We start from the raw sequence: 26,631 nt of genomic DNA on the forward strand, positions 1-26,631 counted from the left end.
CTGAACTGTAGCCACTGCTCAGCCTTAGAGCTATGTCAGCAGAATCAAATGTGGGCATTGTTCTGTTCACTATGCAGAACTTGAAACTGTTCTCACAGTCCTGGCCTATATACCTTTTTGCAAAAGTTTGTTATATTTTTACTGACTACTGGGCTATAACCAATGGCCTAGGATTTGGTTTCAGACTGGTAGGTTAAAGATGCCCTTCTTTTGGGTCCCAAAATGAGATAAGAATATTACATAATACATTAATTAAACTGTTACTCATGTAAGTGCCCCCCCCATAGTAAGGATCAGTTCTCTGGTACTAGCTGCTGATAAGCTGTACTAGCCATCATTACTGCCTGGATCCATCATCCTACTGGACATGGCAACCTGTCCACCATTGTAGGTATGGCACAAGGGATCTAGTTTGTGATTCAGAGGCTACCTGTGCACCAGACCTGTGAAAGTGTTGCCATGTGTGTGGGGTGTGTAGGAGGATGGCCGTGGTTGTGTGTGTCACATAGAGAGCCATCACCTCCATTTCCCTACACTGTGCTTGCTGATATATCAGTCCTTTGATCTCTCAGTAGCATTCCTTGTGCATCACTGCTGTTGACACTTTTTCAGGTGACCCTTTTTCCCCCGTTACAATATTGCTGTTCCAGACTGCAGTAGATCCTAGCCATACTATTGTAGTCCTTAAATGGCCCAATTCTGCTGCGTGACCAGCATGCTGGCTTCATACAAGAGGTTCGTAGCATAGAAGTTAACTAGTGAGATCAAAATAAACACAAACTCAATTTACCTTTTTCTTTGACCAGGTCTGAGATGGCCCTCCCTCTGGCTCCTGCCTCGAGCCACCCGGTGGGGCAGTGAGGCTTACTCAGGATTAGCAGGAGAGAGAGAGAGAGTACACCAGGGAGTGGCCTTTTATTGGGGAACAAGAAATTCAGGGGAAAATTCCATCCAATGAAGGTTGAGGGGGACAGCATTCCAAGGTCAGGGTCAGTGATTGGTCTCAGGGTCAATGGTCAGTCACACCCCCACACGGACAGGCTCTCCCACCTAGAGAGGGTGGGGGTTAGTTCCGACACAGTTTAGCCAGAACGCCTCACACCCAATCAGGGAGGTGCCCAATCACGTTTGAAAATGGCTTCCTACAGCCCTAGAACTGAAAAATAAAAATTTCCCTTCTTTCTTTCCCTGGGAATTGAACCCAGGGCACTCTACCACTGAGCTACATTCCTAGCCCTTTTTATATTTTATTTTGAAGTAGGTTTTTGTTACATTTTCTAGGCTGGGCTGGAACTTGGCAACCCTCCTGCCTCAGCCTCCTGAGTTGTTGGGATTATTTGTGTGTGCTGCCACTCCTGAAATCAAATAGATTTCTGATTGTGGATTCCTCATCTGATTATGGAATGTGGTTGTGCTTAGCCATTTCATGGTTAATGATCTGGATGATCTATTGCTATTTTAAAATTTGGGATTTCTTCCTGACCATTCCTGGGTATGATGCTTTTCAATTCACTAAGGGAATCCTCAGACCAGTGGATTGGAAATCTAGTCAAAAGAGACCTAGGAATGTCACACTCAAATTCTGGTTCAACCATTTGGAATATTGGATTTGTATGACCCAGATTCATGAGGCCAGTCACTACTTGGTAAGTACACTGCTTTGTGAACTGCTGAGTTGTTCATGCAGGCCAAAGTGGGTAGCATAATGAATCTCTAAGTTTTATAAAAATGGCTTATCCCTTTTACATTGGACTCTGGGATTAAAGGTCTAAGTGTGAACAGAGATGCTTAGGAAAGGGTGATTTATAGTTACTGAAATGAGGCAAACTGGTTTTGTGGGATAGAAAGCAATCCCAGCATCTGGGGTGAGAACACCTGAGACATTAGGAGTTGGGAGGAAGGATCTCTAACAATCTTTTGTCTTTCAGTGTGACACCTGGATTCTTCTTCAGGAAGGAATACGCCTGAGTAGTCTCCTAAAATGTTGCAAATACCTTAAATGGTGAAACTGCTGAATCTGCTTTTCTTTCCCAATGGTTCCATCCATGATCTTGATTGTCATTTCTCTTCACCTTAGCAAGAGTCTACCAGAAAAAGCAGTGGATAACCCAGCTTCCATATCTTCCATTCAAAACACCGGTTAATACTACCAGATGTCTTCCACATCTCCATTCCCACAGCTATTGCTTAGTCATTCTATGGGGTGATCAGTACCCCCTACCTGATGGCAAAGACAAATAGAATAGTTTGGACAGACAACCCTGAGGCAATCCCTTCAAAATCAGGGATTAGATTTCAATTTTTCAAACTGAACTAGGGGTTCTAAGGCTCATCAGCTTGCCTAGAGTCCACGTTGAAGGAACTGTCACCTCTGCTCTCTGAATGAATATGTCCTACTTGGGAAGGCTGAGCATTGTAAACAATGTTTTCTTTCTAGGGGCACCTTGTGTGTCCTTAGGACTTTATTTCCTGGGTGGAAGCCAAGAGTTAATCTGTCTCTCCTGACAATACCCTTAAGAGCAAACATAAGATCTTCAAATCTTTAAGGAAATAGATCATGTGACCTTCAAATGATTCTCTCTCTCTATATATATATATTCAAAGTGAAGCAATTCTTAGTTGCTGGAGGGATCTCCCTAGAATGATAATGGATGCATTATTTATGTACACTTTCAGGGCAGTTATTCTGATAACAGAAGTTATCCAATTAGGAAGAGTAGCAAAATTTAGCTGTAGTTATAAGTTACACTACCTTGGCCTTGGAAGGAATTAAGGTCAGCTTCAGCTTACTAAACAGAGTTGCTATGGATGAAAGAATTGCCTTAGACTTCCTCCTCAGGTGACATCTGTGCAGTATCTGATATATCTTGCTATGCTTGGATTAATGACTCAGGCCAAATGAAAAGGTCAATATAGAACTTTAAAGGGAAAGCTACTTGGCCTTCTAAGTAGACCCCAGTGGTGTGTGGGATTTTTAAACTGGTTGGGTCCAGGACTTTGTAGTTTGGCCTTATCTTGCTGTACAGAGTTCTATTGGTGGTAACCTTAATTAAATGTTGTGTGAGACAAATTGATTTGGTCTTCCCCTCTGTTGGTCAGATTAATTAGAGTGGCTGATGGGAGTGGCATATCATGGGAAAAATTTTCCAAAAGTAAAGACTGTAGAAACTATAAAGTAGTAGAAATCACACAATTTTGTGGATCTTGTTGGGAGATTGTCCATGGTGTTGGGAGACAGTTCTCTGTAGCCCTCTCATATTCCACATATTTCTTGTGAGCAATGGGCACTGATTGTCTATGTTCCAGACTGTTTCTTTAAGGATGTTTGCATAGGGAACATCATTGGCAGAAAGAGATAGTGTTTCCTTCCAGGGCAAGGGACAGGTGTGTTTGGAATCTTGGAAGATGTAGTGTCTACTTTTGGAACAAAGTGTAGGCATGCTTACTGTCCCATGATAGTTAGGTTTTCTAAGCTTGGTGGGGGGGTCTTTCTTATAATGTAACTCATTGTATGCGTAGATGTCATCTAGGTCCTTTTTGTGCAACTCTGTGGGAGTTAGAGATTGAAGGACTACAACAAGAAAATGTTAGTATTTTATTCCAGTTACTGCTGTTGCTGAAGGCAATAACTTTTATCTCTGATTCTAGACTCTTATGTCTTTTGCCAGCATCCAGCAACAGTCAGTAGGCTGTTACTTTGTAAAACAGGATAAAAATCTCAGATTCTTCCCAGTTCTTTATTGCATTTACCTTGAATAAAATAGTACCAAGGTTTAATTAAAGCATTATTTTTTTTGTCCTCTTACTTTGATAGTTTTCAAAATCTTTGGGTGTATAAAAATGCCTTGATCCTGTGTTTTCCTCTAGTTTAGTGGGAAATTCGATAGCTTCTACAATTCTTAAAAATTCAGTGGGGGCTTCAAGAGTACATCAGATGTTCTTACACATAAAACATTTTATAGTACAAAATTGAGCATGTTGAGCAAGCTATTCATGAGGGTCATGTTTTGCTTCTGCCTCAGGCTAGTTTAGCAGTCCAGATGAGAAAAGATTGTGACTGGGACCAAGTGGTGGTACTGAGGGTAGGATATGATGACTAATTAGATAAAGAGGAAGAAGGGAAGGGGAGAATCCAGGTTTCTGGGCTTAAACAAATTGGTAAATGGTAACATTCAGTAATCCAGGTACTGGGGCAAAAGGATCAATAATAGGGGAGATGATGTAACAAGTAGGTTGTAGATTATAAAGGATTTTGTAGGCCACATTAAGGAGTATAGACTTCATCCTAAGAGTAATAGGGACTCTTTTTGAAGAGTTTTAAGTGAGGGAGTGATACTGGATTTGCATTTTATTTTATTTTTTTTTAGTACTTTGAATTGCATTTAGGTATGCTCTACCACTGAGCTACATCTCCAACCTTTTGAAAAAAAATTATATTTTGAGACAGGGACTTGGTACATCTTTCAGTCTGGCCTTGAACTTGCAGTCTTTCTGTTTCAGCCTTTGCAGTAGTTGGGATTTCAGGTGTATGTCACCATACCTGCCTCAGATTTGCATTTTAGAAAGATCTCCCTGGTTGCAATGTGAAAGATGGACTGAAGGGAATAAAGGCTCTCTTAGGAAAACTGTTTAGGAAGCAGTAGAATAATTTAGGCAATGAATGATAGGTGTATTAATCAAGATCCTTTAGAGAAATAGCCAAAAGGAGATATGTATACATACACACCCATATATGCATGTACATGTATATACACACACACACATAAAGAGATTTACTATGTGAAATCAACTCATACGACTCTGGAGGAAGGCAATTCTAAAATCTCCAGAGCCAATGTCCCATTTTGAGTCTAAAGGCTAGAAATCTTTATAGAATTTGGAAAAGTCAATGTATCAGTTTGAAAGTCATCAGACAAGAAGGACTGATGTTTACATTCAAGTTTAAAGGCCATCAGTAGGAGAATTCTCTTTTATTTGGGGAGTGTCACTATTTTGTTCACTTCTGTTGATTTCAGGTGAGGCCCAACCACGTTAGAGAGGGCAATCTGTTTTTACTCAGTCTACCAATTTAAATATTAGTTTCACCCAGAAGCACCTAGAATAGTGTTTGACACAATATCTGGACCGCCTGTGGCCCAGTCTTGTTGACATAAAATTAGCCATCACAAGGGCTTAAACTAAGTTTGTTGCCATGGAAATGAGAAATGGATAAAATTAAGAGCAAGGATATAGGAGAGATTAAAATCATGATTGCTGACCAGATTCTTAGTTGAGTGGCTAGTGATTCCAATCAATAAGAATTAATATAAATAGATGAATAGGTTTGACATAAGAGAAAATGATTTCAGTTTTTGATGTGTTGATGGTACGTGCTGAACATTCCCAGTGAGGCTCAGGGCAGCATGCAGTTCATCAAATATATTTTTAGTTTATATATTTATTCAAATATATGAATGTTCATTCTAAATGGGGTAAATAAAATTTAAAATAGCTTCACATCAGTTCAGGAAAGGTTTTGCTGACAACTGACTTCAAGTCAAGATTGGTTATGCTATCAAAAGGGCTACAGATAAGTCACAAAAGAAGAGATAGAAAATATCCAGTAAACATATTGAAAGCTAAATATATATTTAGTTTCACTGGTAACCAGAGAATGCCACGTTTGAAAAAGCTGAAGGCCAAATGTTCTCTCTAATATTCAGATTCACAATAAGAGGAGGAAGGAAGAGTAGAAGTTCACTGAATTAGACAAAGGGGACTGAGGGAAGGGAGGGGGAATGGGAATAGAAAAGACACTAGAATGAATTGGATATAACTTTCCTATGCTCATATATGAATATACGCAACCAGTGTAACTCCACATCATGTACAACCACACGAATGGGATCCTAATTAGAATAAGTTATACTCCATGTATTTATAATATGTCAAAATATACTGTCATGTATACCTAAAAAGAACAAATAAAAATTAAAATTGTAATAACTAGGTTGTTGAGAACTATTATATGCAAGTGCTTTACACGCAGGCAGTAGCCTCATTTGGTGTCATCTCTGTTTTACAGATAAAGGATCCTCACAGAGACTTTTCAAGTTCACGTATTAATACAATATGGTTGGGTGGGTTGGGGTTGCATATTTATGCTTAGGGCTATTAGTCTGGAAATAGTGGTTCCTGACAAGGATGATCATCCTTGATGTTCTGATCAGGAGATCCACTATGAGGGAATTCCTCACTAGTTAATCACACTGAGGGGTATGTAGTTCTACAGTACCAGTTTCCTCCCTTCCTCCCTCCCCCTATTTTTTTTTCTGTAAAGGTTTTATTATGTACAGAGGAAAAAGGGGTCTTAGTCCTCCTTGGCAGTTAGGACATTATTCAGTTCCTTTCTCTTCTTGTTGGCATGGATGTGTGTCCCACTCTTCTCTTTCTTGGTACTGGGGATTGAACCTAGATTTACTTTGCCACTGAGCTACATCCCCAGTCCGTTTTACTTTTTATTTTGAGACAGGTCTTGCTAAGTTACTGAGGCTGGCCACAAACTTGCAGTCTTCTTGATTTAGCCTGCCTCTGCCAAGTCACTGGGATTACAGGTGTGCGCTATTGCGCCCGGCTCCCACTTTTTTTTTTTTTATAAATTTTTAAATTTACATATGACACTGGAATACATTACAATTTATATTACATAAATAGAGCACAATTTTTCACATCTCTGTATGCAAAGTATGTTGACACCAATTCGTGTCTTCATACATGTACTTTGGATAATGATGTCCATCACATTCCACCATCCTTGCTAACCCCCTGTCTCCTCCCTTTACCTCCCACCCTTCTGCCCTATCTAGAGTTTGTCTATTCTTCCCATGCTCCCCCTCCCTACCCCACTATGAATCATCAGCCTCCTTATATCAGAAAACATTTGGCATTTGGGTTTTTAGGATTGGCTAACTTCACTTAGCATTATCTTCTCTAACTCCCTCTATTTACCTGCAAATACCATGATTTTATTCTTTTATTGCTGAGTAATATTCCATTGTGTATATATGCCAATTTTTTTTATCCATTCATCTATTGAAGGGCATCTAGGTTGGTTCCACAGTTTATCTATTGTGAATTGTGCTGCTATAAACATTGATGTGGCTATGTCCCTGTAGTATGCTGTTTTTAAGACTAAGGAGAGGAATAGCTGGGTCAAATGGTGGTTCCATTCCCAATTTTCCAAGAAATTTCCATACTGCTTTCTATATTGGCTGCACCAATTTCCAGTCCCACCAGCAGTGTATGAGGGTACCTTTCCCCCGACATCCTTGCCAAAACTTATTGTTGTTTGTATGCATAATAGCTGCCATTCTGACTGGAGTGAGATGAAATCTTAGAGTAGTTTTGAATTGCATTTCTCTGATTGCTAGTGATGATGAACATTTTTTCATTTATTTGTTGATTGATTGTATATCATCTTCTGAGAAGTGTCTCTTCAGGTCCTTGGCCCATTTATTGATTGGGTTATTTGTTTTTTGGTGTTTAGCTTTTTGAGTTCTTTATATACCCTAGAGATTAGTGCTCTATCAGATGTGTGAGGGGTAAAGATTTGCTCCCAAGATGTAGGCTCTCTATTCACCTCACAGATTGTTTCTTTTGCTGAAACTTTTTAGTTTGAATCCATCCCATTTATTGATTCTTGATTTTAATTCTTACTCTATAGAAGTCTTATTAAGGAAGTTGGGGCCTAATCCCATACAATGGAGATTAGGGCCTACTTTTTCTTCTATTAGACACAGGGTCTCTGGTTTTATTCCTAGGTCCTTGATCCATTTTGAATTGAGTTTTGTGCATGGTGAGAGATAGGGGTTTAATTTCATTTTGTTGCATCTGGATTTCCAGTTTTCCCAGCACCATTTGTTGAATCCCACTTTTCTTGATGAATTTACAGAACTGTTTAATCTTTGGAGAACTTGAGCAGCTCCACAGTTTATTATTCATACAGGACAAAGCCACACACCTCTTGGGGTCATGTCCTATGTGAATATGGTGTGCTCGGTAAGGTGCCTGTGGTTGAAGCTGTGCCTTGATTTACTCATGCTCTTCGTCACCTTCTTGTCCTTGTTGAGGCCCATGGCCATAGAGGGGCCACACAACCATGGCTGTGGTACTTCCGCAGATCTGCTTGCTAATACTCTGGGTAAGTCTTTCTATAGTTAAGGTCTCAACGTGTCTCTGGAGTCCCTTGCTGTCTACCTGTTGATGGTCCTGGGGCATCTTGGTTGTGGAGCCTCTGGATACTCAAGCTATGGGTTCAAACTGAAGAGAAAGGAGGGAAGTCAGAACTAAGCAAAGAAACATGAGGAAATAAAAGAGGGAAGGGAGGAAGGAGAGAAGGAGAAGAAGAGGAGAGAAGGAAAGGGAAAGAATCTGGCAAATGAAGGAATATTTTGTGATGATAGAGTAATACAACCTTTTTTTCTTGTGTGACTGAAAATCCATCTCTGAAGACAGTTTAATTAGGGTAGCACCAAACATAAATTTTAAACATGTAAAATTTTCTGATAACAGGGAACTGGACTATGACACATTTGGGGAGAAAGATTGGACTACAAAAATTTGCATTCTGAGGAATCAGGGTCCTCTTTGGCTTTGAGATCTTTGCATTCGGCCACTACTCAAGTCAAAGTCTAACAGTGAGGATAGCCCTGAGGTGAAGGATCACAGGCTAAACTGTTCAGTCAGGATGAGGGTTATTTTTAAAATTTATATGAATGGAAAGTGCTTTATGTATTCTTTTTCATCTTTCCTTTATTGCTTATGTTTGTATAGTTAACCCTGCTTTTATATATAGGTATAATTCATTCATTTCCATTGCTGTGTTTCATATTCCATTTTGTGAATATGCACAATTTATTTATTCATTCTACTGTGTTAATTTATACTCCTATCACAATGTATGAGTTACAGCCTTGCCTTTAATAGTGAAAAATGGAAAACTTCCCAAATGCCCACCAGTAGGAATTGGCAAGTAAATTATAGTACATCTATGCAATGAAATGCCATATAAGTGTTTAAAAACACAAGCTAATAACTTGAAAATAACTTGAAAAGATGTCTAAAATATATTGCAAGATTTAAACAATTTCTTGGCATTTCATTGTTTATAATAGTTGTTTATGATCCTTCATATTTCTGTGGTATCATTTGTAATACTTCCTTTTTCATTTCTGATTTTATTTTTCTTCTTTTTTATTATTCTAGCTATGAGTTTATCATTTTATCATTAAAAAAACCCTGAATTTTCTTGATCTTTTCTATTGTCTTTCTGGTTTCTATTTCATTTTTTTCTGTTCTGATCTTTATCATTTCCTTCCTTGTGCTGACTTTGGGCTTAGTTTGTTCTTTTTATAGTTCCTTGAAGTGTAAAATTAGGTTGTTTATTTGCAGTCTCTCTTTTTTCTTCACGTAAGCATTTATCACTATAAACCTCTCTCAGAACTGCTTTTTCTGTGTCCCATAAGTTTTGCTATGTTGTGTTTCCGTGTTCACTTGTTTTGATGTTTATTTTATTTTGATTTTTTTCTTTGACCTTTGGTTGTTCAGGAGTGTATTACTTAATTGCCATTCATTTGTGAATTTTCTTTCTGCTATTGATTTCTAGTTTCTTACCATTGTGGTAAAAAGAGAGACCGGAAATGTAATTTCAGTCTTCTTAAATTTTTAAGACTTATTTTGTGGACTAATATATAATCCATCCTGGAAAATGTTCCATGTCCCCTCAAGAAGAATGTGAGATCTTATGCTGTTGGATAGAATGTTCTATGAGTATATATATATATATATATATATATAGTGTGTGTGTGTGTATATATATATATATATCTCATTTGGTCTGTAATGTTTAACTCCACTGTTTATCTATAGATTTTCTGTTTAGATAATCTGCCCATTGTTGAAAGTAGAATATTGAAATCCCCTACTAAAGTATTGCTGACTATTTTTCTCTTCAGTTCTGTTAATATTTGTTTTGTATATTTAGGTGTTACAGTGTTGAGTGTATCATACTTATAATTATGTCCTCTTGATGAATTGACCCTTTTATCATTATATAATGACCTTCTTAGTTTCTTTTTACATTTTAACTTAAAGCCTATTTTGTGTAAGAATAGCCACCCCCCATCCCCTTTGTGTGTGTGTGTGTGTGTGTGTGTGTGTGGTGGGTGCGCACAGGAGTGCCCTGGGGATTGAACTCAGGGCCTCACACATGCTAGGCAAACACTCTACCAATGAGCAACACCCACCGGCCTGATTATTATTTCATAGAATATCTTTTTCAATTCCTTTAAGCCTGTGTGTGTCTTTAAAGCTAAACTGAGTCAGTTTATAGATGGATTTTGTTTTTAAAATCCATTCAGCCAATCTGTATCTTGATTAGAGAACATAATCCACCTACCTTGAAAGTAATTATTGATAGGTAAGGGCTTACCATTGCCATTTTTATAATTATTTTCTGACTATTTGGTATTTCTTCTTCTCTTGCTGTCTTCCTTTGTGATTGGTATTTTTTTTTTTTTTTGTAGTGGTATGCTTTGATTTGTTTTTCTTTCTCTTTTGTGTATCTACTACAGGTTCCACAGGATTTTTTCTTTGTGGTTATCATGCTTACATAAAGCATCTTAGAGTTATAGTAGTTTAAGTTGATAAAAACTTAACTTTGCATAAAAATCTCTACCTTTACAATTTATGTCTTTTTTAAGTTACATGTTCTTTATAACAAATTGTAGTTATTTTTTATACTATTGTCTTTTAACTTTTATTTTGTGATTCTGGGGATTGAGCCTGGGGTGCTCTGTCAATGAGCTGCATCCCAGCCCTTTTTTTATTTTTCATTTTTTGATATAGGTTCTTGCTAAATTGCTGAACCTTGAACTTGATATCTTCCTGCCTTTGCTTCTCAAGTCTATAGGATTATAGGTGTGTATCACCACATCTGGCTGTCTTTTAACTTTTATACTAGAGTTAAAAGTGATTTACACATCACCAGTGCAGTATGGTGAATTTGATTATGTTTTTACCTTAACAGTGAATTTTATACTTCATATGTTTTTGTGTTGTTAGTTAGCATCTTTTTAATAAATTTGAAAAACTATTTTTGGCATTTTTTTTAAGTCAGGTATAGTGGTGATGAACTCCTTCCACTTTTGTTTGTCTGGGAAAGTCTATTTCTCCTTCATTTATGAAGGGAAACTTTGCTGGGTGTAGAATTCTTGGTTTTCAGTGTTTTTCTTTCAGAACTTTGAATACATCATCCTACCTTTTCCTGGCCAGTAAGATTTTTCCTAAGAAATCCAATAGTCTTATGGAGATTTCCTTGTATATGACTAGTTGCTTCTCTCTGGCTGTTTTCCAAATTCTCTTTGTCTTTGACTTTCGAGACTTTAATTGTAAATACACATAGATGAAGATCTCTTTATACTTAATCCACTCAGGGATCCCCGGGATTCATGAATCTGGATTTTTTTTCTCTGCATTTGGGAAGATTTGTTATTATTTTTTTAAATAGATTTTTTTATTGCTTTCTCTTTTTCTACTTTACCATAATGTATATTGTGGCTTACTTGATGGTGTCCTATAAATTCTTTAGGCTTTCGTCACTTTTTAAAAAATTCTTTTTGCATTTTGTTCTTCTGATTGGGTGTTATATTTTGGATTTAGACTGTGTTCCAAAGTTTCATGTGTTGAAATCTCGGTCCTCAATGTAGCTGTGTTCAGAGGATAATGATACTGGTTATCATTATTATAATCATCCTTTTGGATAATGATTGAATCATGAGAATGATAACCTCATCAATCCATTGATGATCATGTTTATAAGTTGTATGTGTTGGTCACTGGGAAATTTTGAAGGATATGTTTTTCCCTGGACCTTTTCTCTTACTCTGCTTCCCAGCCACCATGAGGGAAACAGCTCTAGTTAGATTGTCAGAGATTCTGGGCTACTGAAGTTTGTGGGTAGACTTGCTGCTGGAATCCTTGAGTAAGCTGGCGAGATGCCTGTGTCAGTGGGCAGATGGATCTGGTGCTGGGTTTTACAGAACCTGTGCTGGTGATTGCAACCATGGAGGTGGGCTTGGAGCCTGAGTCTGTGGGGCTAAGCATAAAGCCTACTTTGCAGGGGTTCGTCTGATGCTTATGTGAGCCTGCGTTCTGGGTCCACAAGGGCTAGCCTGAAGCAACTGGAGGTGGCCTGTTACGGAAGTTGTCCTGGAACCTAAATTCACAAATACCAAGCCTGGACCTTTGCTTGATGGGTGCCAGTCCAATACCTAGATCATGAGGGCCAGCCTGATATAGAACTGGCCTGGAATCTAGGCCTACAGGGGCTAGCCTTGAGTCTGGGCCCACATGGGCTGGTCTGGAACCAGGGTTCACTGGGATAGGCCTAGTGCTGAATCCACAGTGAAGCCAGGTGCTCACTCTTTCCCCACATGGAGGCTATCTCTGTCCACATTTCTCTATTCAGATTTAGGGTAGTGATGAAGTAAATAATATGAAACTGTCCTTCCTACCCTCTGCAATGCATCTTATTTCTATGATCTATACATGTGCAGTAATGTCTCATTTGAATTCCATAGCTCCCGGGAAGGAATTTCCATTTGTGGATGGTTGTTCAAATTGATATTTCTGTGAGGAGATGAGCATTAGAAACTTCTTTCATTTTGCTGATACTGCTTGTGGAAATCAAGATAGTAAATTTTATGGTATCTATATTTTGTCACATAAAAATTGAAAAAAAAATTGATGGTTTAAAAAAGAAATGTAAGAGAAAAATAGATAAAAATGCTATAGGGTCTTGATTTAACATCTGAGCAGCCACCTTAAATGTTAACCTGCCATCTTAGGAGATAAGTTTTGCTTTCTTGTACTTCCTCTTACCAACCTCTTCCTGTGAGGATGGCCTTAGGCCTTAGCCTAAGCAACTCCATTTTAAAAACTCAGTTTGAAACCTGCAGTCTCACCAGGCATGCCTAATGGAGCCCTCTAGTATGGCCTTCAAGTCACTTTCCCCCACCCTGATAAACTCAAGAGTGAAGCCTCTGGCAGGCTGTTCTTGCCTGATAAGAGGGGACCATGGGGGCCAATTCCACCATGTGGCCAGCGCAATGGTTTCATTAATGAGGTTCTTGGCATAAAAGTTAGCTAGCTGAGATCGAAATAAAACACACAGACTCAGTTACCTTATTTCTATTGCCAGGTCCCAGACGGCTCCCCTCTCTGGTTCCCACTTCTAACCACCCGGCAGGGCAGCAAGGATTACTCAGGGCTAGCAGGAGAGAGAGAGCGAGCGAGCTCGCCAGGGAGTAGCCTTTTATTGGGGAATAAGAAATCCAGGGGAGAATTCCATCCGATGAAGGTTGAGGGGGGGCCGCACTCCAAGGTCAGGGTCAGTGATTGGGCCCCCGGGGTCAGTGGTCAGGCACACCCCCACACGGACGGGTTCTCGCATCAGGAGAGGGCCGGAAAGCTCCGACACAGCCAGAACGCCTCAGACCCAAACCGGGAGTCGTCCAGTCACGTGTGAGAATGGCTCCCCACATATGACCAGATGTTTTAACCCGAGGGTAAATGATGTCACTGAGAAATCCAATGGTAGCTGATAAGGATTGAAAGGGGAGTCAAAAGCCCCAAAATTTAGTATAAATAATAGAGCAAATAAACAGACATCCAACCAGCCCATAGTGATGCATATAAGCCTGAGAGCCTGATGAGGACCTGAACTGACATCCCAACTCTTCTCATCTGCCTGAACCTCTGTGTTGTTCTCACCGCTTTCAAACTCTACAGCCACATCTTGACCCTGGTGAGAGCCACAACTCCTCCCTAGAACCACCTCCTCAGCCTGCTGTCAGCTCCACCCCAGGAGAAGCCTGCCTTGGTTCCTGATCTCATCACCGCAGCATCTGCTGCATTTAAAGCCTAAGGCTTGAGACTTTTGATCTGACACTTGAACTTAGCATGCAGAGGGAATGTCTGTCATGATTAAGTGTGTTTGCAGTGCTTAGAATTAATCTAGAATTGTTTATTTGCCTATTGCAGTGCCCAGCATTAAGGATTGTCATTTTCTTGATTAAGAACCTATAGAATGAAATTGTACTGAGTGATTTGAGTGAATAAAGCATTGAAAAGGGCAGAAGCGTGTGGACATTCTTTATTTCTCCCTCTCAACTACATAAATCGAAACTTTTGGCCATGGGGGCAGCCCGCCACCCCCATTAGTGACCTACCCCATGGTACTATAAGCCTAAGCCAGTCTCAGAAGGATAGACCCCTTTGCTCTGGAAAGCCCCATGGTGCCATCTACCTAAGCCAATCCCATGTTATTCCCACCCGCCTAGCTCTGATGCAAGCACCCCTGAGCCTATCCCATAGCGCCACAACTACAAGTCCAAACCCCTACCCCACAAAAGCTGAACACCTGAACATCTAGGGTGCTTCTCTCTCCTATAGAGAGATGGCCTTTATTTGTCAGCTCTGACAAATAAACTCTCATGTGTATCTCCGCCTAGTCTGTCTTTCATTTCTGGATCACTTGTCTCTCATTCTTTGCTTTCCCTTCAAGTGCTAATTTAAAAAAAAGCATTTACACAGATAATTTAATTTCTCACTCTTCATTTCTTCCTGCAATACTAGATTTCCATTACATTTTATTTCTCTTTAGCCTAAAGATTCAGCCTGAAGAACCACCTTCCACATTTCATAGTAAAAGACAAATTTTCTCAGATTTTATCTTTATAAGAATATCTTGAGTTTTTCTCCATTTTGAAATATATTTTCACTGAATGTACAATTCTATTTGGCATTTTTTCCCTAGAAACCTCTCCTCCCCCAACTCCTGGGCCCTGATAATCATCATTTTATGATTTCATTATGTTGACAATAGAGGATAACAATATTTTTAACATAAAATTGTGGTAAAAAATTATACAACAACAGAAAGGACACTGGAACAGACATAAATTGGTATTTTTCATTGTCTTCTGACTTTATGGATATCTGAGAAGTCATCCTTCTTTTCTATGTACATGATTTGTTACCAGACCCCTCCTTTGGCTGTACTATTTTTTACTTTTGCTTTTCAAAAGTTTAATTTTGTGGCTGGGGATGTGGCTCAAGTGGTTGCGCGCTTGCCTGGCATGCGTGTGGCCCGGGTTCCATCCTCAGCACCACATACAAAACAAAGATGTGCCCGCCGATAACTAAAAAATAAATATTAAAATTCTCTCCCTCTCTCCACTCTCTCTTTAAAAAAAAAGTTTAATTTTGATGTGTTAAAATGAGTTCTTTGTATGTATCCTGCTTAGAATTCACCAAGATTCTTTATTCTTTGGGTATTGTTATTCCTTTAATCAATTTTAAAAAGTTTGGGCTAGGGATGTGGATCAAGCGGTAACGCACTCTCCTGGCATGCGCGGGGCGCTGGGTTCAATCCTCAGCACCACATTAAAAAAAAAAAAAAATAAAACAAAGATGTTGTGTCTGCTGAAAAACTGAAAATAAATAAATAAATATTGAAAAATTCTCTCTCTTCTCTCTCTTTAAAAAAAAGTTTCTTGCAAATAGTTTTTCAAATAATTCTTTTTTTAAGGACTTATTTTCACAATATCTTTATTCTCTTTATTTATTTTTATATGGTGCTGAGGATCAAACCCAGGGCCTCACAGATGCTGGGCACTACCTCTGAGCTACAGCCCCAGGCTTCAAATATTTCTTATACCACATTTTCTCTCTACTTCTAATATTCTCCAATTACATGTATTATAGGCCATTAGATATTATTTCACAGATTTGTTGTTATTGTTTTCCCCTTCACACTTACTTTTATGTTTGAGTACATGTTTTCTGGCTCCATTCCTCTGCTTTGTTTAATATGTTGTTACACACCTCTAATGAAATCTTTGCTTCTGCTACCATATTTTTCATTGCTAGCATCTTTGATTTTTAAAAATAATTTCAATGTCTCCGTTGAAATTTTCCATCCCTTTAAATATATTGTCCATCTTTCTCACTAGATCCTTTGACATTTTAATCACAGTTCTCTTAACTCAGTCTGAAAATTTCAACATCTGAGACATAGACAATGTTTCACATTTTCTTGATATTACATATTTCTTGTGATTTTTAAACTGGGCTCATTTTATAAAGGAATAGTATGGACTGAAGCAAACAATATTGGTTTTCAGAAAGGAGCACACAATTTTTGTGTATTGGCCTACTAGAAGGGGATAGAATCAATTTGATCTCTTATTGAACTGGAAGGGCAGTATTTTTGCAATTTGATTTGGTTCACCACTGGCCTTAGATATTTTGAAGGTGGGATCTAACTTTCTCTTTAGCAGGCCCTATATCTTGATACTGTTGATTTTTCTAGGAATCTTCTATGGCTTCACAGCTCATTATCACTATTGGATATGTCTCTGTGCATTATGAACTGGCTGCTCACTTTCTGAGTTTTGGGGGATTTTTCTTCTTTTCTCCATTTCTGCTATCTCTTATCCTAATTTTTGAAAAAGAGGCTTCTATGAAACAACCCTTTATTTAGGAGCCTAGAAAGTAAAAATCCACTATTATTATTTACTATAAAACGTTGACTATAAAATTGCTAGCAGAGGAAACTATATTTCCTGGACAATTTTTTTTCCTTTAACTTCTTTATTTTTACTATTATTCTTCAGTATAAGTAATGTGAAAAAAGTAAGCAAGTCTAGAATATTTTTATACCTTACCAAAATATTCTAAAAGTTTTTATGATTAACAGTGAAACTAGGATTTTTTTTTTACTTGATAAATAAAAATTGTGTGAATCTATTGTGTGTTACCTGGTTTTGTGAAATATGTATACAGTGTGCTCAATGAAACTAATTGGTATATGCATTACCTCATATTCTTATGATTTTTTTGTGGTAAAAATACTTAAAAATCTACTTTTATACTGGGCACAGTGGTGCATGCCTGTAACCTCAGCAGCACTGGAGACTGAGGCAAGAGGATAGTGAGTTCAAAGCCAGCCTCAACAAAAGAGAAAAACTAAGCAACTCAGTGAGACCTTGTCTCTAAATAAAATACAAAAAATCAGGCTGGGGATGTGGTTCAGCGGTTGAGTGCTCCTGAGTTCAATCTCTGGTACACTCCCCCCATCTACTTTTTTTTTTTTTTAGTTGAAGAGGGACAGTATGCCTTTATTTTATTTGTTTATTTTTATGTGATGTTGAGGATTGAACCCAGTGCCTCACACATGCTAGGCAAGCGCTCTGCCACTGAGCTACAGCCCCAGCCCACCCCCATCTACTTTTATAGTGTTTTTCAAAATACATTATTATTAACTATAGTTACAATATTATACAATGTTTCTCTTGAACTTTTCCTCCTATTTAACAGAAATTTTGAATCCTTTGACCAATATCTCCTCACCCCCCTACCTACTACTCCCAGCCCCTGGTAATCATCATTTTATAAATTCATGTGAGTGATAGAGAATAGCATTTTAAATACAAAATGCTGACCAAAAATTATACTTATAACTGAAAGAATACTGGAGCAGACATAAATTGTTAGTGAGTAATTAGAAATATCTGTAGGCTAGTGAGACTTTGGGTATAGTAAAAAATAATAAGTCTAGCATTTCCAATGGATTACTTTAGGAGATAATAGAATCTACCAGTAGTGGGGGAAAGCAGAGGGAGATTGCAAAGTAGGATATTTTGAACATATGAAAGTTTTCACACCCACTTGTTTCTGAAGCTTCCTGATTTTTATATTTATAGAAAAATTCAGTTTTTATTTCAGAAAAATTTGATGTAGGAATAAGTGTTGTTTAACAAGTAGAGATCAATCCAGAGATAACTTTAGATTTACATTTAGCATTGTTTCTTTTCTGGGTCTAAAGAATTTACCAGTTCATTCCCATTGCCCATTGATTTTACTTCCAAATTCTTTTCAATGTGGTTAAATGTATGTAACATAAAGTTTACCATTAGCTATTTTTAAATATACAGTTCAATAGTATTAAGTGCATTCATAATGTCATGCATTCATCACCACCATCCATCTCCATGACTCTTTTATTCTTGTAAAACAGAGACTCCCTTTCCTCCAACTCCTGGAAACTGCCATTCTACAATCTTTATGGTTTTGACATTCTGAGTATTTCATATATGTGGAATTATACAGTAGTTTTTTTTTTTTTTTGTGACTGGCTTATTTTACTTAGCATTGTGTCACCAAGGTTCATCCATCTTATTGTGTATGTCAGAATTTTCTCCTTCCTTAAGGTTGAGTAATGTTGCATTTCTACGCCACATTTTGCTTATACTTTCATCTGTGAATGGACAGTTGTGCTGCTTATACAAAATTTAGTTATTGTGAATAATGCTATGAATAAGTAAGTACAAATATTTTTTGAGACTTTGTGTTGATTTTTTTGGGTATATATTTAGAAGTGGAGTTGCTGAGCCATTTGGTAATTCTACTTTTAATTTTTTGAGGTACTTCAATAACAGCTCCAATTTCAGCATATCCTCACCAACACTTGGAATTTCTGTTTGATTGGGAATATTTTATTGGGTGTGAGGTGGTGTCATTATAGTTTTGACTTGTATTTCCCTAGTAATTAGTGTTGTTGAACATCTTTTTACATATTGCCCACTGACTTTTTTTTTTAATATCTTCACTTTTATTTATTTATTTTTATGTGGTGCTGAGGATTGAACCCAGGGCCTCACGCATGTGAGGCAAGCGCTCTACCTCTGAGCCACAACCCCAGCCCCCCCATTGACTTTTTAAAAAAGTATAATTTCCATTTTATTTGTTTCCAGAGGATATATACATATTTTTTTAATCTTTAAGAGTCCAGCTTCACACCTGGCTTTGGTAGCAGTCGTGAGGTTCAACTCAAGGTGGGTCTTCTTAGTCCTTTCAACCTTCATGTGAATGATCCCTGACTACTTTGCTGTGAATAGCAAACCCCTGCAGTAATGTAGTTTCAAATACAGCTTGGAGGCACATTGGCATCAAAATCACTCAGTTGAGAAATGCCCTTGATGCCCCTATGGCTGCCTCTGTATTTTGAATGATGAACTTAATGGCCTTGTCCTTGGGCACTCATGGGGCATGATTCTTGTAGTGAATGGGTGGCATATGGCCATTTTTGACAGGACTGCTTATTGCTCCTTCTTTTCTTTGTTATCTCAGTAGTGAGGACCTGAGAGAAATTGCCCACTGACTTTTATAAATAATCTTTAACTTCTGACATATCTAAACAAAATTCATTTTAGAAATATTTATCATTTTTCACAGACTTAATAAAACTCTGCTTTTTCAGTTGTGTATTGTTTGAAAGATGACTCCTTTTAAAAAATTTTTATTGGTTCATTATAATTTTCCATGATAGTAGGTTTCACTATGGCATAGTTGTGCATACACATTCTGTTTTTTCATATTTTTATTGTAATATAGTTATATATAATAGTGGGGTTCATTTTGACATATTCATAAATGCATATAGCATAAATTCCCAGCGCTATCTCCTTCCCTCTCCTCCTCCCTCCCCTTTCTCAACTCCAGCGACCATTCTTCTATTTATTTATTTATTTCTTAGTTAATGCATTGTAGTTATATATAAAATTGGAATTCATTGTGATACATTCATAATTGACTCCTATTTCCTTACTTGATTAAATTATGTTAAAAACAAATCATCAGTGATAACATTAAGTTTTGTCTTTTTGTCTTAACTTTTTCAAAGTTTTTAAAAATTGCTAAATGAGAACAGGTAGGATCATTTAATGAATATTTGTTGTGACCAATATAAAAATACTGACTTACAGATATTTCTGTTTGGGACAATATTAGGTAGAAAAACTTGAGTCTACACAAAAATAGAAACCATTGATTGTGCCAGTAAAAATGCAAGTAACTATTCTATACGAGAAACAAAAATACAAGGAGTACACAGAATTATTTATGAATTAAACCACAGCTACTTTTACTATATTACTAATTATAATAAGATTTCTTCCCACTTTTAAAATTAGAATATTTTCAGACATTCAGCATAGTTGAAAAAATGGTCCAACTTAGCCTTAATCTAGATTTATTAAATTGTTTTTTTAAAATTTTTTTTGAGAGTGAGAGAGAGAGATAGAGAATGTTTTTAATATTTATTTTTTAGTTTTCAGCGGACACAACATCTTTGTTTTTTTGTATGTGGTGCTGAGGATAGAACCCAGGCCGCATGCATGCCAGGCGACCGCGCTACTGCTTGAGCCACATCCCCAGCCCTATTAATTGTTAATATTTTCTGATAGTTCTGAACAATTATGACACATTTTTATTTGGGAAGCTGAGGATTTTATTTTGTATGTTTATTTTTTTTCTTTCTTCTTTCTTTCTTTCTTTCTTTTTTTTTTTGATAGTTTTCTTTTTGGCAATTAGGTAGAGACAAAAAAAACCAAACAAACCTGTGACAGAATTAATCAATATAAACCTCATGGTATCTGCTACTTTTGACCCTTTCTTTATTCATTTAGGACATAGGGTTAGTTGAATCAGAGCAAGGAAAGAAGAGGAAAAGAAATAAGAAAATCTTTCTTCTATGAAGTATCTTTTCATCATTTTTTGATGAGTAGTTGCTGCTCTGAAGAATTAACCATGTGCATCAAGGCAGGGTGAATTCCTTTTTCTTCTTATCAAGTGAAGAAAATTCAATCTTTTCTAGGTTATTCTATTTTATCCATCAGAAAATTCACTATGATTTTGGATTCTGATATATTTCCCACAAGCCTGTCTTTAGGGTTGATAGTTTACAGCACTCTTGTTCAAATAAAAAGGATTGGTACTGGAGGATTTATGATATCTAACCTAATTTTCCATCACCATACCTTGACCTTGGCCTTATGAGTTGTTGCCCATACAAAGCAATTGATTGCTACCCTTTAGAGGCAAATGACCCTCTTTAACTCTAGGGCAATAGCTAATAAGGTCTTGATAATTGTGATTTACCCACTGTCAGCTGTGAGCATGCACCTCTCTCAAGCTGCCTTGGATTGATGGATGCAACTTGTATGATAGGAAGCCAGTTCCAGTGCCTTTCTTCTTTTATTCTTAGCCTCACCAGGGCTCCTAGAATGGGATTGATGAAGTCATTTTTCTTTCATTGTGGTCTTCTATAATGAAATAGGGTCAAAATTCATCTTCTCTTGAGCGTGCCATTTTTTTCTTGTCAGATCTGCAGTCTTCCCTTGACCGAACCAATTTGTTATCTACAAAAGTAGTGGCCTTGTACTTCCCTTTTGACTCAAGGAGCTCTGGATTGGCCAAAAAGCATTTTCATCTGTAAATTTAGTAGGGGCTCAGCTCTTCCCTCAACCAAGACATTTGGTCTCCCTTTTAATGAATTTGAGAGAAAACTAAATGTTTGTTATTGGAAACCCTTTGGAATACTTCAGACTATCTCATTCTTCCAGCATAGTTGATCAGACTTCTATGCAAAGCTAATTTTTCTAGGATTTATGGATGCCTTAGTTATTAGTAGACAGGAGAATAGGACAGTCTGGATTCCCCTCATTTAAATGAATCATCACTTAGGAATTTGTGGAACTCTCAGAGTCTCTTAGTGTTTCTGGCTTATCTAAAGCAAGAGCCTATGAGCATTGTGCTATAAAATATTGGATCATGAATAATGCTGGATTTCATATTAATGTGAAAGTAGCTAAAGTGGGAAGAGAAGATATTATTTTCTGATGTCTGGCTCTACTATAGTTGCACATTTTTATATATTTTTCTCACTAACTTTTGCTTGGGAGTACTTGAAATATTACAATCTGAATCAATACTTGCTTTTGTGTTTGTATGGATTTATTGCCTAAATAAAACTGTACTAAATGTATCTTGGACACAGGAAAATGAAGACTTCTTTATATTCCAACAAAGAAGCATGTTTTGGTTGTCATATTAAATGTAGGACCTCTTATTGAAAAGATGATGTTGATGGCACATGATGATAATTGGTTCTTAGGCAATATCTCCCAAGATAACTTACTATTAGTACAAATGGAATCACATCAATCATAATGACTTGAGTAGCTCTTTCCCACCCACTCCAGCAGGTCTTCACCCTGTAATTTTTTCTTGGAGTCTTTAGGAGGCATCTGCTGAGTGCTCATAAATTAACACTCTCCAGCCTGACACTGCTATTGCTTTGCCACCTCCACACAGTACTATTTGGGTCCTAGTGCCATGTGTCTGAGTCCTGCATCCTGTTATTGCCTCTGGTGCCCAAAATTTTCACAGAGCCACAGCTGTGTGGCGTTTGTGGGGAAGAATGCCTGATCACCCGAGAGCTTGGTATTGCACTCAGCTAGAAAGATCACAACCCACTAACTCCCCAAGCTTCCCATCTGCGCTTTTTCCTTTTATGGCACCTGCTCTTCACAGAACTCAGGTAGGGATCCTTGGGGCCTGGGGAGCACCATCATTACTATAGTTTATCAACAATCATTGAGCTTTTACTATATGCTTAAAAGTGTGATAAGCCCTTTAACAATTCTTCTTTAAGGTTTATGTTATAGGCCCTTAAGCAGAATCCTTTAAATTTTTTACAAAGTAGTTCCTATTACTATGTTCATTTTATAGAGGAAACTGAGGTTTCGCAAGTTAATTTACTCCATGTTACTCAGGATTTATGGATGCTTTAGTTATTAGTAGACAGGAGAATACTAACACATGTAGTCCTCTCTCAAAGCCTGGTGTTTTTTTAAATATTTATATTTTAGTTTTAGGTGGACACAATATCTTTATTTTATTTTTATGTGGTGCTGAGGATCAAACTCAGTGCCTCATGCATGGTAGATGAGCGTTCTGCCTCTGAGCCACCACCCCAGTCCTCAAAGCCTGGTATTTTAATCCCAGAATTCAAAGGGCTGACATTGTTCTTCCCCTCCATTTCTCCCCCCCACCCCTCCAATAATCAAAGCTTCTTTTTTTGCATTTGTTCGTGGTCTTTTCTCCCTTTTTTTAGGGGAAGTTTTCTTGCAAGTGGATCTTCAGTCTCTCAGAAAATAAGTTTCAGTTTGGTTATTCCATGCATTGTTCAGAAAGGTACAAATTTATGTGAATTTGGCAATAAACACAGCATAATTTTCCCCCAGAAGGCACTTTGGTCTTTTTATTTTTAATAAATTGACTTATCCTTACCTACATTTCTGCCAATTCCCAAATTAGATTTAAAGTGAGTCACTGACCACTCACTGCCTTCCTTGTGCACACGGGTTTATGATTCGTGTCATTATTTCAAAAGAAGGCACTGCTTATAACTCAATTTTCTAGACCAAATTAGAAATGTGTTTTCAACTATCCATAGTATGGTTTTACTTAAATCACCCTCTTTTACCTCATGTAATATGTAGAAGATGAGTCTTACTCCACAATCTTATTTTTGTGGGTCAAACTTTCATTCTACCTTTTCCTAAGAATGAAAATTCTGAGAAGTCTTTGACTCTTCCCTTACTTTTATTGCTTATGTCTGGTCAACCACCCAGCCCTCTGTAAGGTCAGGCAACAGTGGCAACCAAAAGGAGGCAGATTTAAAAAGGCCGTTGAAGGAGGCTTTACTGAGATTCCACTCCTGGTCAGACCTCTATCAGACCCACAGAGCAGATAGGAAGAGGGTCTGAGGAGAAACCACGTGGGGGCTCAACTGGACTGGAACTTTATGGGGCTTAGGGCAGGAAGGGAGGGCTTGGGACAGGAAAAGGGGTTTTAGAGTCCCTTGTCCTGCTGGAGTTGGTTGGGGGAACTGGCTGAGATCCAGGATTGGCCAGGAGACCCCACTGATTGACAGGCAGTTCCGTAGGTGCCTGATGAATGTTTCTTTTGCGGTCGCCGGCTGCTTGGTGCTTTGTTCGTAAGTCACCTTCATTGACTTGACACCTCCACACAAGTTTTCTGTCCCTTATAATACATAATACTATTAAAATGAAGTTCAAGGTCCATTTAAACAATCACTTAACATTCTAGCTTGGAAAATCTTTGATTCAGTCCCAGGTTTAATAAGTTTATGTTTACTACTCTAGTCACTCACTCTATGCCACATCTGGACCTTGTCATGTGAAAATGCTCCATCTTAGAAATCTTAAGCTCTGAGACATGTTTTTTGTCCTTTTTTCCCCTTACACCTTAATTTTATTTACTTATTTTTATGTAGTGCTGAAAATCAAACCCAGTGCCTCACACATGCTAGGTGAGCGCTGTACCATTGAGCCACAATCCCAACCTCTCCTTTTTTTATTTCTTTAAGCTTCCTCGGGCCCTCTCACCTCTATATCCTGTGTTCTACATGAATCCCTTCCCATGCTTAGGATGCTAGTTTCCTTCAATATCCATTTTCTCCTTTTTGTGCAAAGATAGGATTTCTAGTTTTTAGCTCAGCATATGGCTGTCCCTAGAATAAACGATTTATTTCCCTTTGCAGACAGTTGTGACCATGTGACTATATTCTGACCGGTGTGATCTGAGGCAGAGCAATTTCCAGATTGTGACTTTAAAAGAAGAGGGTGAGTTCCTTCTTCTTCATTTCTTCTACTCTATTGATTGGAGTGTGAACATGACAATCGTCCTAGACTTTGTAGACAATGGCAACCATCTAGGGATGGTGGTGTGACAAGATAGGAAAAGCCTTGTCTCTTAGCAACCTCATGGAATAGGGAGCCTTGCCAGCTCTCAGATTATGGATGGACTGTTTTATGAGAAACTTCTTATTTAACGCACTTCCCTGTCTCTATGCCACCGAACCTGTAACCTAATTAGAAACCTATTGTCTGTGTTCCCCAGTGGACTGACACTCTGTCAGAGTAGGTACTATGTCACCTTTTACTTATGTTAGTCTAATTCAGAGCTAATTTGTTAGTTCTGGAGGTGGAACTGGAAACAGATTAGTTTTCTTCCTCCAAATTAAAGAAACTCAACGAGATATAAATATACACAGTATGGTAAAACATAAACTCTAATGCTGCCCCTATTTCCTAGAACTCAATAGGGAAGGAAGGTGAAGGCCCCTGGGCAGAAGGCCAAGGGCATACAGGGCAAGGTTCCACCCACACTGACAGCAGAGAAGGAAGAGGTGGTAACATCACAACAAACCACAGGTACTTGACAGAACTCAGTTATTTCTTATCCTGACAATGGAAGGAGAGAACCCTGTCAGCAGGGTTCTGGAAGCTGGCACAATAGCCAGATTCAGGTCCCTGCCTTAGGCTATTCTGTTGGGTGGGGTCCAGATGCTGAAAAGAACTCATGCCTGTGGTCTCAGCATCCTCATTACATCAAGAGCAGTTAGGTATTTAAGGATTGAACTCCACAATCACATTAAATGTGGGCAGACATTTAGGAGTTGGGCTCCCCAGACAAAAATTACTCAATTCTATGAAATATAAGGATAAAACCCAATAACATACTTACATTAAAAAAAATTTTGTAGGGCTGGGGATGTGGCTCAAGCGGTAGAGCCCTCGCCTGGCACGTGCGCGGCGCTGGGTTCGATCCTCAGCACCACATACAAACAAAGATGTTGTACCCGCCGAAAACTAAAAAATAAATATTAAAAAAAAATTCTCTCTCTCTCTCTTTAAAAAAAAAATTTGTACTGGCATTGCCCAGCCAGAAGATAGAAACCAAACCAGTTATTTGAACAAAGAGAATTTTGTAGAATTATTAACTAGGCATAAAGTTGTTAACTAGGCAACTGAAAAGGCAGAAAAAGAACACCAGGATATTACAGAGATGGCAACTGCAGGAAGCAGCCACCACCCACAGAACCTGGGAACAAAGGTTGGGATCATTAAAACTTAGAAATGTGGGGAGGGGCCTGTGAGAAGGAGCTGTTGGTGCTTTCCTGGGGCTGTTGATTTTGAACTTCCAGAATGGGATCTGTAGCTTTGGGAACCAGACCTCTAGGAAGGAGGCACCACCTGAATAAAAACAGTACTACATGTGATCTGCCTCTGATTTAGTGGTGGCACCATTTTGGTTCACTTGAGTGTAATGCAGACACCCGGTGGCTTCATTTTTTTTGTGTGTGCTGGAATGAACATGTGATGACTCCTTTGGATATTGATTCTGTGTGCTTTTTTTCTAGGTCTTGCTCCTTTGTTCCTGCCGCCTTCTTTTCTTTTGTTTGAAGGATTGAGTAAGCCACATCTCCAGCCCTTTTTATATTTTTATTTAAATATAAAATAAATAAGCGGCTCTCTGAATTGATTTAGAACCTTGCTAAGTTGCTGAAGCTGACTTTGAACTCTTGATCCTCCTGCCTCAGCCTCCTGAGCCACTGGGGTTATGGGCATGTGCCACTGCATCCGCTCTTTCCTTCCTTATTTATTTTTATTTTTAGTGGTAATTGGGATTGAATCCAGGACTTCATGCATGGTGAAAAAAACAAAACAAAACAAAATAAATAAACCCTGAGAACTAGATTTGAATATTTCTTGGCAAAGCCTAACAGGGAGACTGTTGACCAAGCAGACGTTTGGTTTGTAGAGTCCCACCCAGCTCCAGCACTGCAGGGTAGACCATTGAAAGATGGGGCTGAAGCTAAGA

General features: G+C 38.1%; 1 long non-coding RNA gene across 1 annotated transcript; it reads left to right on the forward strand.

Moving 5' to 3' along the window:
- The first annotated feature begins 25,778 nt into the window (after positions 1-25,778).
- On the forward strand, positions 25,779-26,299 carry LOC144377552 (uncharacterized). The gene is made up of 2 exons (XR_013438547.1): positions 25,779-25,863; positions 26,171-26,299. It is a non-coding gene; the product is annotated as an uncharacterized LOC144377552 (long non-coding RNA).
- Positions 26,300-26,631: the final 332 nt, after the last annotated feature.

The sequence above is a fragment of the Ictidomys tridecemlineatus genome, chromosome 5, assembly GCF_052094955.1.
Source record: "Ictidomys tridecemlineatus isolate mIctTri1 chromosome 5, mIctTri1.hap1, whole genome shotgun sequence".
In the NCBI taxonomy this organism is placed as follows: domain Eukaryota; kingdom Metazoa; phylum Chordata; class Mammalia; order Rodentia; family Sciuridae; genus Ictidomys; species Ictidomys tridecemlineatus.